Source organism: Xenopus laevis, chromosome 7L, assembly GCF_017654675.1.
Source record: "Xenopus laevis strain J_2021 chromosome 7L, Xenopus_laevis_v10.1, whole genome shotgun sequence".
NCBI lineage: Eukaryota > Metazoa > Chordata > Amphibia > Anura > Pipidae > Xenopus > Xenopus laevis.
This window is the reverse complement of record NC_054383.1, coordinates 93,888,402-93,902,035: the sequence shown is the minus strand read 5'-3', so window position 1 is coordinate 93,902,035 and position 13,634 is coordinate 93,888,402. Positions and strand designations below refer to the sequence as shown.

At 36.8% G+C, this 13,634-nt stretch overlaps 1 protein-coding gene across 6 annotated transcripts in view; it reads left to right on the top strand.

Moving 5' to 3' along the window:
- Positions 1-13,634, top strand: part of LOC108696538 (1-phosphatidylinositol 4,5-bisphosphate phosphodiesterase eta-2-like) — a 400,157-nt gene that overhangs the window by 86,166 nt on the left and 300,357 nt on the right. The gene's annotated exons all lie outside the window — the stretch shown is intronic.

Below are 13,634 nucleotides of genomic sequence, written 5' to 3'. Positions count from 1 at the left end.
AATGAAGAATACATTATTCTCTATACTTCCGCCTTGCTAAGTATAGAGAATAATGTACCCTCTACTTTAAATTTAGGGATATTATCATTTACCAAGGCGTTCTGCCCATGACCTATATTGAGGTGACTGCTAATACCCACATGTAGTACAACAGGCACTGCATCCGTTTTGTTTTTCTAAAATACAAGTGTCAGTGAGTCATGTGACACAAGTTACATCATTAAGCTTCAATTATACCACATGACATCCCTAAGCACCAATGTTAAGGCTATATTTTATAGGATATGCATGACTCGTGTGTGAAGTGTACATATGCATATACAATTTGTTTGTATAATTGTATCTGTTCACGATTTTTTTGTCAATTTTCTCTCTTTTGGCCTTTGAGAAATTGGAACATTAACTTAAATGACAACATCATTCGTACTGGTCCAACATATTTAGTGCTGTTCCAGCACTGGGGAAGAAAAGCAATATTGCAACTCCAGTCCATATATACAAAGGCAAGCACACAGAGAATCTCTTTGCACACAGTAGGTTATGCCCTTTTGTGCTATGTATTTATGAGAAAATAAAAGCAAGATTATTTCTACTGATAACTGTGCTCTACGTTCCCTTTGTAAGTGGCTTGTGTACTAAATAAATTAGGACTTTGCTGCCCTTGAACTTCTACTGTCCTTATTTAACATTTCTATTAGGTAATCACTGCAAGATGAGGCTGTAACTCAGCATTCCAAATTTCTTTCCGCAGCATGTACACAATGGACCAAGTTTTGTTCTTGTAACTGTTGTACAGTCAGGTACCCATAACACTGACTTTTCAATTGTTTTGTGTCAATCACAAACAATTCCAATTGTGCACAAGCCTTATCCATGAGTGATTCTTCTGGTGTTCTATGCTTGTATCTACAAAGGCGATTAGCTTGTGCTAATGTCTGTCTGCTGTAAGATTGCTGGGCATGGAACATTTTGTTGGTAAATGTCAATATCTGATCAATATTTAGCCAATCAAAGTGACTCACTCTCTTACTTCTCAGCTATCTGTATTCTCCTATTTGCCTACTGAATAAAGTGATGTGGATAGAGAAGATTAAAAAGAAATTGATGAAATAATGACAATCAGCAACACATCATGGGTAGAGAGTTAGCCAATGTAACAGGAAGAGGTAGAAAGCTGCAGAGCAAAATGGAGTTGAGCTGTAAGACGCAAAAATATAAGGTAAGGATGAGGAGGAGGAAATGGAGAATAAACACTAACATGTATGAAAGAGTAGGCCAGTGGGAAAACAATATGACTATTATAAAGTTACAATGCAATGATCCAATGACCTGTAAAATATATATTAATACAGGTGTGTGACCTGTTATCCAGAATTCCTGGGACCTGGGATTTTCTGGATAATGGATCTTTCTATAATTTTACTAGAAAATCATGTAAACATTAAATAAACCGAATAGGCTGGTTTTGCTTCCAATAGGGATCAATTATATCTTGGTTGGGATCAAGTACAAGCTACTGTTTTATTATGACAGAGAAAAAGGAAATCATTGTGAAAATGTTGGATAATTCAGATAAAATGGAGTCTCTCATAATTTGGAGCTTTCTGGATAATGGGTTTCCGGATACCTGTATTACACAAGAATGATCTATGTCCTGTAAAATATCTTCATACAGTAAATGGCCCTTAGTGATCCCATTAACTATAATAGGTGCTTAGCTTTGTAACTTGGTTCTCATGACTCACTGATATTTGTGTACAGGTATGGGATCCATTACCTGATAACCCATTATCCAGAAAGCTTTGAATTACAGGAAGGCCATCTCCCATAGACTCCATTTTAACTTAAAGTTTTAAAGCATATGTCCTTTTTCTCTGTAATTATAAAAGAGAAAAAAACGAATACATAATTCATTGTTGCAGGAGGCAAAACAATTTTATTGGGGTTATTTAATAGTGATGGGCGAATTTATTAGCCAGGCGGCCATGAAAATTCGTCGGTGTCAAAAAAAAAGGATGCCGCCATAAAAAAACGAGACGCAGGAAATTCTCTAATTTTTTGGCAAAGCGAAATGCCCCAAATTCGCCCATCACTATTATTTAACATTTTATTTTTTTTTTTTACTTAAAGTATGGTGATCCAAATTGCAGAAAGACATTTCCCCCTTTTCCTGATCACTTGACTAGATTTTAGATTATTATTGTCTATCTTGCTTTATGACACTCGAATCTGTACTTGACTGTTTACCTTATTTTATTTTCCTTTTTGTTTTTTTTTTTCTTATATGCATATTGAAAAACAAATAAAAACATTTGTGAAAAAAAAAAATTGCAGAAAGACCCTGTATCCAGAAAACCCAAGGTTTATCTTGATAACAGGTTCCATACCTGTATTATAAAAAGAAAAACAACATATCCCTGTTGTAAAATATGAGAATGTCAAAGGAGAAGGAAAGCTCCAAGACAGTTTATTGCCAACAGATTAGCCACAAAAGTGTGAGCTAAAATGCTATATTTATTCTGCAGAATGCTTTACCATACCTGAGTAAACAGCTCTAGATGCTGCCTCTGTTTGTTTAGGATAGAAGCTGCCATGTAAGCTTGGTGTGACATCACTTCCTGCCTGAGTCTCTCCCTGCTCACTTATAGCTCTGAGCTCAGATTCAAAAAGGGATGGGAGGAGGGAGGAGGAAAGGAGCAAACTGAGCATGCTCAAGCCCTGCCCTGGAAGTTTATGCTGAAAACAGGAAGTCTGATACAGAAGCCCATGTGTTCACAATAAAAGGAAAGAAATGCTGTGTTTCTTTTGACAGAGGACTCAGAGCAACATTACTTGAGGGTTTACTGGTGTATTTATATAGACCTTTCTGATAAAGCTTACTTAATTTTAGCCTTTCCTTCTCCTTTAAAAGTTACTTTGAGAGCTCCATGACCTATATAAAAGCTGCAGGTCTTTAATTTCATGCCTTTGTATATATTTTTTAATTTGCCAATAGGGTTTATAGTATTCTCCATGTAGAAGGTGCTTAGTGATGTCATCAGTTAAAATTGGTGCTTAGTGATGTCACATGAATAATTGAAATGCTGTCCCCTCTGTTGTAAAATAACAGGATATTAGAGTGGAGCCTAGGAGTAAGTGTTGGTGGGACTGGGAAACATTCAGTATTGCAGTTTATAGTTCCTCACAACAGTTGTTATGTAACTGATTATCAGGGACCTAGAAAGTGGGTGATTTTCTGCCCTCTTAGCTAGAGAGTGGAGCGGCAGCAATAAATCCGTTACAGTCGTGCTAATTGTGTGACAATTGACAACATGGTAACATGAAAATACACTCTTTTTTACTTGACCCATTCAGATAAATTGCCCTTGAAAATATGTTGCATATAATTTCTCATTCTGAGTTTTCATATTTTCTTTTTAGAGAAATTATATGTCAAGCTCCTTTCCATTTATACATTTATACTTGGTGACTCTCCCTCTCGTTAGTGTCCACTGTGAAGGCTTAATCAAAAGAATGAATACATGAATGTTAATACCAAGTGTATTTTTGCCTTCTCTAAGTAGCAGATAAAAAGTACCAAATCATAGCTACTCTATCCTCTCTGATTTTGTACTGTAGCCTTGTTTAGTTCGTTAGGGAACTGACTGAATTTTTTAACCTTGAAATTACATAAAATAATTGTACCAAGTGATATAACAGTAACAGTTACTAGTCTTTTCTTTGCAGCTCAGTGACATTGAGTGGAAATGCAAGGTCTCTCGTTTTCTCCATACACAATATACTCTGGCTATGAGGAAAGGCAGTTTATTCTAAATAATGACAGTGACTTGTAAAGCTTGCTTGGAGTTCTGTTGAGAACCAATACATTGCCATAATCTGGACTGATAACTCGGGGTACTTGTGAGACTTGTCAGACCAAGAATACAGAAAAGAAATAGCCAAGAACTTCTTTTACATTAACAAATAACATTAAAACCCTTATAAAGGAGTAAGCATTTTTTATTAAACTTGCTTTTAAGTATTTTTGTTCAACTTATCATTGGTGAGACCAGATCAAATAGTGATGGGCAAATCTGTCCCGTTTCCGTCGCCGGAAAATTTGTGAAATGCATTGAAGTCAATGGGTGGCAAAATAATTTTGAGGTGCGATAATTTTGAGGCAAGCATAATTTTTTATACGTGTGACTATTTTGTCCAAATGCACCAAGTCAATGGGTGTCCGAATAATTTTGACGTCAGTCAATTTTTACAGCAGTTTTGCGAGTTAATTCATGGACGTCAGAACACAGAAATTTATCATGAATCCATGTCTGCCGAATTTATTTGCCCAATAAGCAAACATGTTTTGCCTCACTGAGGCAACTTCGGGCGACTATGGAAAACGCATCGCCGCGTGTGCATTAGTTACTTTACATTATAGCCTATGGGAAAACACACTGTGGCAGTTCGGGGAGATAGTCGCTCAGAAGACGAGGCGATTAGTCGCCAGGCGACAAAATCTCCACGAATCTCCTCGTGTGAACTAACCCTAATAGAAAGTAAATACAATTTTTAGCAACTTTCCAATGAATGTTAATTAGACATTAAAAAGTTATTTGAAAGTGAACTAAAACAGTACCTTTCTGCCTTTTCCATTCTCTGCACAGCTGGGTTTGACTCAAAAAATGTAGCGGAAGCCAGCCAGATCTGGGGGATAACTCATTCAGCTACAATTTTTCAGACCCTTTCAATTGAAATTACATACAGGTATGGGATCTGTTATCCAGAATGCTTGGGACCTGGGTTTTTTCCGAATAAGGGGTCTTTTTGTAATTTTGGAGCTTTCTGGATAATTGGTTTCTGGATAATGGATCCCATTTCCATGCACACATTTTCAAAACCACTGATATTTTTAATTATGGCACATTGAAAAGTTGCATAGAATCTCCTTTTATTTCATCTTTGAAAAATTGGTTGTCAATCTGACCTCTAAACCTTGAAGCTTGCTGAAAACTTAATTAAAAAAGGAGATTGTGTAGCTTTTAGCCCAGCTCTGCACTGTGTCTTTTTCTTAAGCTTAACTCTGTCATAAAGGTCTTCAAACCTTAAATAGTGACATATTTTTGTCCATCATTTAAGCTCATTAGGGTGATAATAATCCACTCCTGTATTCCTCTACACTCTAAATGATAAATGAAATAAGGTCCAAAAATGCCCCTGCCTGGATGATAATCACCCTGATGACATTGGGTTAAATTATATCTCTGGAATCATTCATTTCTCTTATAGAATGTATTTTCCAAAGCTAAATTCTGACTTTTAACTGTGTTAAAGCAGCGTTTCTGTAGCAGCTTATTTTTCTCTGCAGCAGCTTTAGAAGGGCAAGCATCCTCCCAAGTCCCATTACATTATAACAATTACATCACATGGCTTTCCTGGTTCCGAGAGAATTGTACAGTAGATTTATCTAATTGTGTTTGAAAAGATTTCTACTATCTCAGCCTGAAACGAGTGAACTTCAGCCAAATATAACAAATACATCCAAGCAATATTTCCATTCATAAATATATATGTCTTGGTTACAAATGTCTTGTTTTTAACTGTAATTGAAATGAACTAGGGCATATATATTGTCTAGTTTTGGTTTTATATTATGGATTTTAGATAATTTAAGTATTTAAAGTGAATTTACTAATAGTATTTGAATTACTGATCATGTGACTTTTACCAGCCGTTTGTTCCCGCCACAGTGTATATTTAAGGCGGTTTAATGTTCAGTTTGTTACTTTGAGAAAGGCTAGGGACCTAGCCGAAACGTTAGTCATTTATAATAAATATTATGATTTTCATAAGTCCTGAGTGCGGACCTTCTTGTAGTAGTTAATTTCCCCCAGAGGCAACTTCGGGCGACTTTGCAATATGTTGGTTTTACCATCAACGATTTCAATTACTTCCAATGGAGACGCACTTTCTGGAAATTTGTCGCTCGAAGTTGTGCTTAAATAATCACGGGCAAAAAATCTGCCCTTAAGGCCCCCCATATACAGGCCCATAAAAGCTGGCGACAGACCGAGTCGGCAGCTTATTGGGCGGTGTGTGGGGTCACCTGACAGGCTTCCTTGATCGATGTCTGCTTAAAAGTCGGGCAGACCTCGGTCGGGCAGGTTAAAAAATCCAGTCGAATCGATGCCACATCTGTTAGTTTATGCGGTCCCGCGATCTGACCACCCTTATCGGATCCATTATGATCCGATAGTTGGACCCTAGGGCCCACGATCGGATCAGCCCGATATCGCCCACTTCAATGTTGCCATTTCGGGGAGTTGCCAAACGAGCGGATCTCTACGTCTATGGCCACCTTTAGGGTAGTCCTGGCATTAGGTTCTAGAGTACATTCAGGGACTCTTCCTGGCTTATATGCAGTTATATCACTGATTGAATAACCTGAGTTCATCCTGACCATTGTTTTGGTCTTACAAAGTCTGTCTATCATTGTATATGGTATAAAATATTACGATGAACTTCACCCACCAGATTTGTGATAATAAATTCTGTCAATTACCATATAATTCTGGGGAAATTATGTTTTACTTAAATATCTATTTATTTGCTACCCTACTGGTCGGTGTTTCGTTTCACTGGGGCCACATTTTCATTGAAGCTACTCCATCTTAGATCCTTGTAACGAAGGTAATTTTATAACCAGAGCACAGATAATTTGCCTGCATAAAGGACTCTTAATTATCTGTGCACCGGTAATCTAATTATAAACCTTGCCAGAATTAAACATGGAGTAGCTTCAGTTTCCCTGCTTGCCCTATTTAGTTAAAAAAAAAAGAAGATATATTTATGATTAAAAAATAGACAAAAAGAATGTTTGGCACAAGCACTATTCGATGTGCTCACTTTAAAAAAAAGGGGGGGGGTTGACCTGTTATTACTTCTCCTTGATAAATATTTTCAGTGGAAGACAATAGGGGAAATGCAGTCAATAACAATTTTATCAGTGCCTTTGCACCAAAGCAAGAAATAGGAACTGCTCTGAATTCAGCTTTCTTATTGCCTGGGGATAAAATGAAAAAAAACCAGAACTTTTCTGACATTTCATGAACCTTAGAGAATTCACCCCTGAGTGTATATTATAAAAGTGAATTGTTGCAAAAAGATATTTAAAAAAAAAACAAAAAGTTATATGCAATGTATAATCTAGCAAGTTTATACTGCCCTCTATTGGTGCAGGTGCGTAATTTAGGTTCTGCTTTAGTATTTCCTTTATATAACTGTAGCTTAAGTGATTACATTTGCCAATCTATAGAATAGATAAACAAATCAGGTGGACTAAAGAGATTCAGTTATCATGTTTTTTCAAATGAGCATTCATAGGGGTCAGCAAGAGAAAAAATATATGTAATACACAATTAACACAAATTTTTTTTTTCACTTACAATTATTAAGCTGAAAACACTGTCAAAGGACAGTTGTTAATGCAAGAATTATAATGTTTGAACTTGAGGACCAAAACATTTGAAATTTAATTTGAACCTATTGGTAAGTATGATAATGCATTTGCCGGACTCTGAGTCTCACTATTCATTGCTAGAGGAGATCACCTTTACTATTATACTCTGTCATGCCCTCAATAAAACAATGAAACCTAATGTGTTTTAGGCCAATTGCAAGTAGCAACTACAAATACATTTTCATATTTAGAGACTGATCTTATTTACTATAAAAGGGTTTAATGAAGTACCATAACCTATAGCAACCAATCAGATTTTTGTTTTTATTATTCTGGTTTCACATCGAACTTGTGTGTTGTGCCTTTGCACAGGGTCAGACTGGGGGGCCCTGGGCCCCCCAGCCATGCCCCCTCCCTACCGTGCGATTATGATCTTCGGTCCGCCATGCCGCTGAGCGGGTGCGCTTGTGCGCAGGCAGGCACGTGCACTATGTTTTTTGTGTGGTCAAGGCAGTAAGGAGCCAGTAAATCGAAGCATCTGGGTGCGGATCTGGGCTGGCGGGGCCCACAAGAGCCGAGGGCCCACTGGGTTTTTCCCGGTGTCCCGCCGGCCCAGTCCGACCCTGCCTTTGCAGGTGGCAGTTTGTCAATGGATTTCAGTCTGGTGCCTCTTTGTGCTTTAAATCTAACCTTGCTCAAAAATATAAACATTAATACAGATTTTATATTCAATACTTATTTAAATATTTTGATTAACTTTTATCTGATACTGATAATTTGCCAAGGCTTAGCATGTTCACCCATCCATCTGGTTTAACTTTTCTCTCCTCATCTTACCTGAAATAAACCTGTTAAAGCTCTTGAAAACTGGAGTTAGTCCTAGATGGGCAGATGGCATCTGAAATATTTCATACTTATGAAAATAGTATGCCCTAGGGATATACAGTTTAGCATACATTTATAGGGACTAGTATCTGGAGTGCTTGGGACCTAGGGTTTTCCATAAAGTTCTTCTGTAATATGGATTATCATGCGTTACAGTTACAAAAATCTGGAATACTAAATAAACCAAATAGGATTGTTTTGCCACCATTATGAATTTATGCAGTTACAATGAAGTAAGAGGTAGTGTTTTATTATCACAGAGAAAAAGGAAATTGTTAACAATTACATAAATAAAACAATAAACAATAAAAATATTTGTCTAAATAGAGTTCTATAGAAAATGGCATTCCTGTATATCAGAGCTACATTATATACATTTAATGAATATCGTTTACAATTAAAATGCGTTCTAAATGTTCTGATTCTGCTTAAACTTTGGTTTGTTGCATATGCAATGGAATGCATATTAGGTTGCATTTAAAAATACATAAATGTTAATGCCCACAACATCTGTTGAGCTAGCTGTACTTTGTTACAACATTTCAATTTCAGACATATATCTTTAAAAGAACCTGCAATTCCAGAGCAAATCCATGGACATTAAGGTATCTACAAAGGAATGTCAGAGGTTCTGCTGACATTGACTAAAGCATGTGTTTATGATAGGGACCTTAGATTATAAACCGCTCTGGGACAGGCATTGATATAAATGATGTATATTCTCTCTAAAGTACTATGGAATGTTGGTGATTTATAAATAAAGGATAATAATATTTGAAACATGTATTTTATTGAAAGCTCATAGAAGTGAAACATGGGCATCTGGGTTTTGATCTGAATAGTCATGACAGCTGGTACCTGCGTCAGATGCACATAGATCTGTCTTGCTCTACTTTTGCGGATAGCAGCAGCCATGCCTCCACTACCTGCAGTAATAATGTGACATATATAAACAGCTGTGTATACATACAGCAGTAATTAATCAGATGCATAATTGAGTGTAAGCCATCATATACTGAAATGCAGTGTTAGGAGATGTGCAGTTCTTTTTAGATGATGATAGATGATATAACAACAGCGCTGTTGTTATAGTGGAGTGGGTTGCAGTATACAGCATGTTGTCTAATGTCAGTCTGATTTATCTGTGGGTCTTTTTGCACTTGGGGACAGAGATACACACTCAAAAGAGAGTCACATCCTTTGTGTGTGGTATCAGAATGGTAGGGATGAAATGAAATATGCCATGTGGTGGGATTTATAGCTCAGCAACTACAGCTCTGTGGGTTGGAGTCCCTAGGCAAAATGTATTCCTAGGGAGCATGTTTTTTTTTATAGGTGATCAAAGTCAAACATACAACTGCCATGGTGTAAAAGTCACTACCATTTATATTTGGGGCAGTTGAAACATAATCTCTGGAGTGTTGAATGTCATGTCACCACTTGGTATAAAAACCTTGGAATTCCAATTTCAATCCAGGCCTGATCCCCAACATCAGTGCTCAACCTCACTAATGCTCTTGCAGCTGAATATAGGCAAATTCCACAAGCAATATTCCATTGATTGCAAAACCTTTCCAGAAGAATAAAGGCTGTCACAGCAGCAATGTGAGGACCAACTTCATATTAATATCCATCCATGTTTAGGAATAAGATGTTGGTCAGGCAGGTGTCTGGATACTTTTGGCCATATAATGTATATTATGTTTGCGCAAAGGAAAAACTTTTACGCATAGAGAAGTTCATTCAAATTTCACTTTTTCCATTAACTTTTATTATGTTCTCCCTTTGTTTTTTAATTTTAAGGTAAAGGTTTATTCAAACTAAAAAGCCTCCTCCAAAAAATGGAGACAATGCCTCAGAGCAATGTTGTGTTTGGGTGGGATAATGGGACTTTCCTTTGTGAACCATTAGCTTCTCAGTATTTGATCTGCTTGTATCTTTAGCTACCCATCAAACTGACCCAGATAGAACTAAACATAATATCTAATCAAGGCATCCCTTACTGTATGTCGGTACAATGTCTACGCAAAAACAATGAATGCATCCTTCTCTGAAAACAGAGGTTCTCACATTACTGCTGTACACATTAATTATGGAACACAGTAATTGTCTATATCACGGTCCTTTGTAATGACCCATCTAATGCATATTAAAATGAACATTTGTCATTCTTATAGGAATGGATGGAGTAATATTGCACCTCCTGTAATGAAGACAGGCACATAACCCCTATGGAATCTTGGTCAACACCTACAACTGGACCGGTGAATTGTAATCTAAGAGAACCTTAAAATTTACCACTTATTAGTGACAGTACATCAATAGAAGACATAGTACTATTTGACTTTTCTGAAAAGTTCTTATACACAGATGTCATTTTCCATTGTTTTCTTGATGTGGCATCATGGCATAATTACTGAGCTTTGCATTAGGTCCTGTACAACAAATAAAATACAGAGTGTAGGGTATTGCTGGTTACCACACAAATAGCATAACAAGGGAATGCTCATAATCCACATCTCTTCATGTAATGAACAGAATGAGGTCATTTGTTAGATTGTTTCCCTAAAAAAAAAGTTGGAAGTATTTTCATCAATATATAAACTCTATTAAAGTGTGAATACAGAGGTGAATAACAGCTGGAATATTATAGGTTATGGCAAGGGCAACCTCTAACTTTTGCAATACAAATCCCAGCACCTCACATGGGGATATAAAGCCTCTTAGTAAGCTATATACATTTTTTTCCAGATGGTAAATATACAGTTGTGGTTAGAAAAGAAGCTTAAAGCATTAGTACTTATCCAACATACAGAATGAAATTGGTTTCACACATCTGTTCGTGCAAGAGAAAAGTGGGTTTATTCCAGTGGAAAATGGAAACTGAAAGGAATCCAAATGATAAGGATTAATTGATATCTATTTTATGTTTCCCTTTATCATACTGCTATCTAATGAATCTTTCTCCTTAAATCACTCTCAATGCTATACTTGAAAGGAGATTGTGTAAAAAACAAGAAGGTGTCAGTGCATTATACTATTTTAAATATAGAATGATTGTTCTTTAAAAAGTAGTGTTTGGGGCTGATTTATTGAACATTTCTGCAAAAACTCTACTAATCCCGCTGATCTGTTCCACTTCCTCCTGCCTCTTTCCCAGGCTGTTCAGATGAGCACTCAGCACACTGCACTGTAGAATAGGAGCCAATCAGCAGCTAGGCTGACCTGATAGGGAACTGAAACCTGCCTTTTGCCTGTGTGAATGATGGGCTGTGATTGGCTAACCCCTTCTACTATGCTTCTGGCAGGGACATTAGGAAACGACCACCCCACATTTGAAACAGGGATAGGGTCCTCCAATAATGTAATAATAATTTTTGGCTGAAAGTAAAACCAGCACCATATATTATTCATTATTGCCAACAAGATTGGAGGTTTTTTTTAGTCATACTGTATGTCTCCTTTGAACATGAATAAACATATAACATAGGACATATAAAAAAAGTAATTGTGATTAAATTGTTCTTCTTGTCTGCTGTAGAATATTCATGTTAGTGAAGTGATAGGTTAGTCGTTCATTGTTATCCATTCATGTCTACATGTGCTGTAGTTTATATCTGTCCTGCTGGATCCCTACTAGTATCTAATCTCTATATATCCAATTTAGTGAATGGAAATGTGAACACATATATGTGGACGCATTGTACAGTAGCAATCTGTAATGCTAGGACTTATCTAGAGGATTGCATCAACCAATGTGGTGCTCAAAGCTAGATAGTCAGTGTTAATATGCAGTGCCAATCAGATGGCTGGTTGCCCAAACATTTTACTATCAACGTGGTACCAATGAAAGACTTAATATGCAGTGCTTCTTTATCTTGATTAATTATCCCCAGTCGACTGATTACAGTAGGTTATTTGCACTGGAATAATGTGTCCAATCATCTGAGGAAGGAAGTTTGGGCTACTTTCCTCCCAATATTAAAGAGATACTGACACCAGAAAATAACCTTTTCTTGTATTTGTCATAATATTGTTTTTGAATGCTATTTATAATTTTGCCATAAAAGTATTTGTGTAATGCTTTTACATTACCTTTCTAACCCCCCCCCATGCTCTTCTAGGAGGGGGCTGCAGCAATAGTCCGTTAGCATTAGAAAATCTAACTGACAGGTTAAGAAGGGACAGTCAGGTTGGCAAAACAGCCAGGTTTAGGAACTTCAAGTGACAATTACTTACAAAATCAGTGAAAAACGATCAACATGACCCATAGGCAACTTTTAATGTAGATTAATATTTTGAAAATAAAATTGTAATGCTAATTCCTTGTGAATACTCGAACAATGGTTTATGCCTTAACTGATTTCTAATATGTTGTTGTCAGGTGACTGAAACTGGTAAATCAGATAAATGGTCCGAAGCAAAAAAAAAAAAAAAAAAGTATAATCATTTACAGTATTGTATAATACAGGAATGTCAAGTTAACTTTATTCTAGAGTACTGGGATTAAATGGATTTAATGTAAAATTATAAAAAGAAAAAACATTTTTTATCGCTGGTATTTAATCACAGGCATCTAACTTAAATTAGCCATACACCTGAAGATCCGCTCATTTGATGAGGCTTTAAATGACTGGATCTTTACCTGATATGGACACTTTGAACTAGCCAATATGTGCTGATCCAATTGTCAGGTCAACGGTAGGTCCATAGTAGGCTTCTATTAAAGTCCATCTGGATAGCACCACATCAACGTGGTACCTTTTCAGTCGGATATCTATAGGTAAAATCAGCAAGTTAAATTTGCTTGTGTTTGGGCATCATTAGGGAATATACTGTACCAGTAGCTTCTCTATCCCTTCTCTGCTCATTTCACTTTGAACTAGAGTCTGTATATTAATGCCATCATAAGTTCCTCATGCAGTTTCAAATAGATGATGCTGTTATGTTAGAAGACCCCAAAGTTAACATGAAGCCTGCAATATGGTTGTCCATACCACACATATGCTTTTAATATATGCATACATAGTAAGGGTTACCATGGGTATAGGTGCAAGTACTTGAGAACTAAGTGGCCTAGGCACAAAACAATTGTGCCTATACACATGGCAGATGCAAGGGGTGCCCTGCACCTTACTCAAATAACCCAACTCAATACACTTATTACCTGCCTCTTGCAGTTGTTGAGGCTAGTGTGTCCTGAATGATGCCCATGTCCCACCAATGTGCACCTCTGAAGTATGGAGTACCAGCAGGTGCTGCCTGCGCCACATACATATATAAACAAGTATACCCCTTTTTGCTCCATTCT